Source organism: Schistocerca serialis, unplaced genomic scaffold (assembly GCF_023864345.2).
Source record: "Schistocerca serialis cubense isolate TAMUIC-IGC-003099 unplaced genomic scaffold, iqSchSeri2.2 HiC_scaffold_1417, whole genome shotgun sequence".
NCBI lineage: Eukaryota > Metazoa > Arthropoda > Insecta > Orthoptera > Acrididae > Schistocerca > Schistocerca serialis.
Window position 1 is genome coordinate 9,637,634 of NW_026047644.1, and position 6,135 is coordinate 9,643,768.

A 6,135-nucleotide genomic window follows, 5' to 3' on the forward strand; every position below is an offset into this window, starting at 1 on the left:
CCTGAAGTGAAGCATCGGAATCTAAAACTGGACTCGCAGGAGAGGTTCAAATCACAGAAAGTTAGTGTGTCAGTCCACTTGTACTTAAGTCGGCATTGTGGCTTTTGTATTACATTCGGATGCAATTTCTGTGTTTCATCGTTTATAAGAAGGTCCATGTGATACAGTAAACCTGAAGTGAAGCATCGGAATCTAAAACGGGACTCACAGGAGTGGTTCAAATCATAGAAAGTTAGAGTGTCTGTCCTCTTGTACTTAAGTCGGCATTGTGCCTTTTGTATTAAATTCGGATGCAATTTCTGTGTTTCATCGTCAATAAGAAGGTCCAAGGGGTACAGTAAACCTGTAGTGAAGCCTCGGGATCTAACACTGGACTCACAGGAGAGGTTCAAATCATAGAAAGTTAGAGTGTCAGTCCTCTTGTATTTAGGTCGAGATTGTGCCTTTTGTATTAAATTCGTATGCAATTTCTGTGTTTCATCGTCAATAAGAAGGCCCAAGGGATACAGTAAACCTGAAGTGTAGCATCGGAATCTAAAACTGGACTCACAGGAGAGGTTGAAATCATGGAAAGTTAGTGTGACAGTCCTCTTGTACTTAAGTCGGTATTGTGCCTTTTGTATTAAAATCGGATGCAATTTCTGTGCTTCATCGTGAATAAGATGGTCCAAGGGATACAGTAAACCTTAAGTGAAGCATCGGAATCTAAAACTGGCCTCACAGGAGTGGTTCAAATCATAGAAAGTTAGAGTGTCAGTCCTCTTTTACTTACGTCGGCATTGTGCCTTTTGTATTAAAATCGGTTGCAATTACTGTGCTTCATCGTGAATAGGAAGGTCCAAGGGATACAGTAAACCTGAAGTGAAGCATCGGAATCTAAAACTGGACTCACAGGAGAGGTTCATATCATAGAAAGTTAGAGTGTCAGTCCTCTTGTATTTAAGTCGAGATTGTGCCTTTTGTATTAAATTCGGATGCATTTTCTGTGTTTCATCGTCAATAAGAAGGTCCAAGGGATACAGTAAACCTGAAGTGAAGCCTCGGGATCTAACACTGGACTCACAGGAGAGGTTCAAATTATAGAAAGTTAGAGTGTCACTCCTCTTTTACTTACGTCGGCATTGTGCCTTTTGTATTAAAATCGGTTGCAATTACTGTGCTTCATCGTGAATAGGAAGGTCCAAGGGATACAGTAAACCTGAAGTGAAGCATCGGAATCTAAAACTGGACTCACAGGAGAGGTTCAAATCACAGAAAGTTAGTGTGTCAGTCCACTTGTACTTAAGTCGGCATTGTGGCTTTTGTATTACATTCGGATGCAATTTCTGTGTTTCATCGTCAATAAGAAGGTCCAAGGGGTACAGTAAACCTGAAGTGAAGCATGGGAGTCTAAAACTGGACTCACAGGAGAGGCTCAAATCACAGAAAGTTAGAGTGTCAGTCCTCTTGTACTTAAGTCGGCATTGTGCCTTTTGTATTAAATTCAGATGCAATTACTGTGTTGCATCGTCAATAAGAAGGACAAAGTGAAGCCTCGGAATCTAACACTGGAATCACAGGAGAGGTTCAAATCATAGAAAGTTAGAGTGTCAGTCCTCTTGTATTTAGGTCGAGATTGTGCCTTTTGTATTAAATTCGTATGCAATTTCTGTGTTTCATCGTCAATAAGAAGGTCCAAGGGATACAGTAACCCTGAAGTGAAGCATCGGAATCTAAAACTGGACTCACAGGAGAGGTTCATATCATAGAAAGTTAGAGTGTCAGTCCTCTTGTACTTAAGTCGGCATTGCGCCTTTTGTATTAAATTCGGATGCAATTTCTGTGTTTCATCGTCATTAAGATGGCCCAAGGGATACAGTAAACCTGAAGTGAAGCATCGGAATCTAAAACTGGACTCACAGGAGAGGTTGAAATCATGGAAAGTTAGAGTGTCAGTCCTCTTGTACTTAAGTCGGCATTGTGCCTTTTGTATTAAGTTCGGATGTAATTTCTGTGTTTCATCGTTTATAAGAAGGTCCATGTGATACAGTAAACCTGAAGTGAAGCATCGGAATCTAAAACGGGACTCACAGGAGTGGTTCAAATCATAGAAAGTTAGAGTGTCTGTCCTCTCGTACTTAAGTCGGCATTGTGCATTTTGTATTAAATTCGGATGCAATTTCTGTGTTTCATCGTCAATAAGAATGTCCAAGGGGTACAGTAAACCTGTAGTGAAGCCTCGGAATCTAACACTGGACTCTCAGGAGAGGTTCAAATCAGAGAAAGTTAGTGTGTCAGTCCGCTTGTATTTAAGTCGAGATTGTGCCTTTTGTATTAAATTCGGATGCATTTTCTGTGTTTCATCGTCAATAAGAAGGTCCAAGGGATACAGTAAACCTGAAGTAAAGCCTCGGAATCTAACACTGGACTCACAGGAGAGGTTCAAATCATAGAAAGTTAGAGTGTCACTCCTCTTTTACTCACGTCGGCATTGTGCCTTTTGTATTAAAATCGGTTGCAATTACTGTGCTTCATCGTGAATAGGAAGGTCCAAGGGATACAGTAAACCTGAAGTGAAGCATCGGAATCTAAAACTGGACTCACAGGAGAGGTTCATATAATAGAAAGTTAGAGTGTCAGTCCTCCTGTACTTAAGTCGGCATTGCGCTTTTGTATTAAATTCGGATGCAATTTCTGTGTTTCATCGTCAATAAGATGGCCCAAGGGATACAGTAAACCTGAAGTGAAGCATCGGAATCTAAAACTGGACTCACAGGAGAGGTTCAAATCATGGAAAGTTAGAGTGTCAGTCCTCTTGTACTTAAGTCGGTATTGTGCCTTTTGTATTAAAATCGGATACAATTTCTGTGCTTCATCGTGAATAAGAAGGTCCAAGGGATACAGTAAACCTTAAGTGAAGCATCGGAATCTAAAACTGGCCTCACAAGAGTGGTTCAAATCATAGAAATTTAGAGTGTCAGTCCTCTTGTACTTAAGTCGGCATTGTGCCTTTTGTATTAAGTTCGGATGTAATTTCTGTGTTTCATCGTTTATAAGATGGTCCATGTGATACAGTAATCCTGAAGTGAAGCATCGGAATCTAAAACTGGACTCACAGGAGAGGTTCAAATCACAGAAAGTTAGTGTGTCAGTCCACTTGTACTTAAGTCGGCATTGTGGCTTTTGTATTACATTCGGATGCAATCTCTGTGTTTCGTCGTTTATAAGAAGGTCCATGTGATACAGTAAACCTGAAGTGAAGCATCGGAATCTAAAACGGGACTCACAGGAGTGGTTCAAATCATAGAAAGTTAGTGTGTCTGTCCTCTTGTACTTAAGTCGGCATTGTGCCTTTTGTATTAAATTCGGATGCAATTTCTGTGTTTCATCGTCAATAAGAAGGCCCAAGGGATACAGTAAACCTGAAGTGAAGCATCGGAATCTAAAACTGGACTCACAGGAGAGGTTCAAATCGTGGAAAGTTAGTGTGTCAGTCCTCTTGTATTTAAGTCGAGATTGTGCCTTTTGTATTAAATTCGGATGCAATTTCTGTGTTTCATCGTCAATAAGAAGGTCCAAGGGATACAGTAAACCTGAAGTGAAGCATCGGAATCTAAAACTGGAAACACAGGAGAGGTTCAAATCATAGAAAGTTAGAGTGTCAGTCCTCTTGTACTTAAGTCGTCATTGCGCCTTTTGTATTCAATTCGGATGCAATTTCTGTGTTTCATCGTCAATAAGATGGCCCAAGGGATACAGTAAACCTGAAGTGAAGCATCGGAATCTAAAACTGGACTCACAGGAGAGGTTCAAATCATAGAAAGTCAGAGTGTCACTCCTCTTTTACTTACGTCGCCATTGTGCCTTTTGTATTAAAATCGGTTGCAATTTCTGTGCTTCATCGTGAATAGGAAGGTCCAAGGGATACAGTAAACCTGAAGTGAAGCATCGGAATCTAAAACTGGACTCACAGGAGAGGTTCAAATCACAGAAAGTTAGTGTGTCAGTCCACTTGTACTTAAGTCGGCTTTGTGGCTTTTGTATTACATTCGGATGCAATTTCTGTGTTTCATCGTTTATAAGAAGGTCCATGTGATACAGTAAACCTGAAGTGAAGCATCGGAATCTAAAACGGGACTCACAGGAGTGGTTCAAATCATAGAAAGTTAGAGTGTCTGTCCTCTTGTACTTAAGTCGGCATTCTGCCTTTTGTATTAAATTCGGATGCAATTTCTGTGTTTCATCGTCAATAAGATGGTCCAAGGGGTACAGTAAACCTGTAGTGAAGCCTCGGAATCTAACACTGGACTCACAGAAGAGGTTCAAATCGTAGAAAGTTTGAGTGTCAGTCCTCTTGTACTTAAGTCGGCATTGTGCCTTTTGTATTAAATTCAGATGCAATTACTGTGTTTCATCGTCAATAAGAAGGACAAAGCGATACAGTAAACCTGAAGTGAAGCCTCGGAATCTAACACTGGAATCACAGGAGAGGTTCAAATCATAGAAAGTTAGAGTGTCAGTCCTCTTGTACTTAAGTCGACATTGCGCCTTTTGTATTAAATTCGGATGCAATTTCTGTGTTTCATCGTCAATAAGAAGGTCCAAAAGATACAGAAAACCTGAAGTGAAGCATCGGAATCTAAAACTGGACTCACAGGAGAGGTTGAAATCATAGAAAGTTAGAGTGTCAGTCCTCTTGTATTTAGGTCGAGATTGTGCCTTTTGTATTAAATTCATATGCAATTTCTGTGTTTCATTGTCAATAAGAAGGTCCAAGGGATACAGTAAACCTGAAGTGAAGCATCGGAATCTAAAACTGGACCCACAGGAGAGGTTCATACCATAGAAAGTTAGAGTGTCAGTCCTCTTGTACTTAAGTCGGCATTGCGCCTTTTGTATTAAATTCGGATGCAATTTCTGTGTTTCATCGTCATTAAGATGGCCCAAGGGATACAGTAAACCTGAAGTGAAGCATCGGAATCTAAAACTGGACTCACAGGAGAGGTTGAAATCATGGAAAGTTAGAGTGTCAGTCCTCTTGTACTTAAGTCGGTATTGTGCCTTTTGTATTAAAATCGGATGCAATTTCTGTGCTTCATCGTGAATAAGAAGGTCCAAGGGATACAGTAAACCTTAAGTGAAGCATCGGAATCTAAAACTGGCCTCACAGGAGTGGTTCAAATCATAGAAAGTTAGAGTGTCAGTCCTCTTGTACTTAAGTCGGCAATGTGCCTTTTGTATTAAGTTCGGATGTAATTTCTGTGTTTCATCGTTTATAAGAAGGTCCATGTGATACAGTAAACCTGAAGTGAAGCATCGGAATCTAAAACAGGACTCACAGGAGTAATTCAAATCATAGAAAGTTAGAGTGTCTGTCCTCTTGTACTTAAGTCGGCATTGTGCATTTTGTATTAAATTCGGATGCAATTTCTGTGTTTCATCGTCAATAAGAAGGTCCAAGGGGTACAGTAAACCTGTAGTGAAGCCTCGGAATCTAACACTGGACTCACAGGAGAGGTTCAAATCATGGAAAGTTAGTGTGTCAGTCCTCTTGTATTTAAGTCGAGATTGTGCCTTTTGTATTAAATTCGGATGCAATTTCTGTGTTTCGTCGTCAATAAGAAGGTCCAAGGGATACAGTAAACCTGAAGTGAAGCATCGGAATCTAAAACTGGACTCACAGGAGAGGTTCATATCATAGAAAGTTAGAGTGTCAGTCCTCTTGTACTTAAGTCGTCATTGCGCCTTTTGTATTCAATTCGGATGCAATATCTGTGTTTCATCGTCAATAAGATGGCCCAAGGGATACAGTAAACCTGAAGTGAAGCATCGGAATCTAAAACTGGACTCACAGGAGAGGTTCAAATCATAGAAAGTTAGAGTGTCACTCCTCTTTTACTTACGTCGCCATTGTGCCTTTTGTATTAAAATCGGTTGCAATTTCTGTGCTTCATCGTGAATAGGAAGGTCCAAGGGATACAGTAAACCTGAAGTGAAGCATCGGAATCTAAAACTGGACTCACAGGAGAGGTTCAAAACACAGAAAGTTAGTGTGTCAGTCCACTTGCACTTAAGTTGGCATTGTGGCTTTTGTATTACATTCGGATGCAATTTCTGTGTTTCATCGTTTATAAGAAGGTCCATGTGATACAGTAA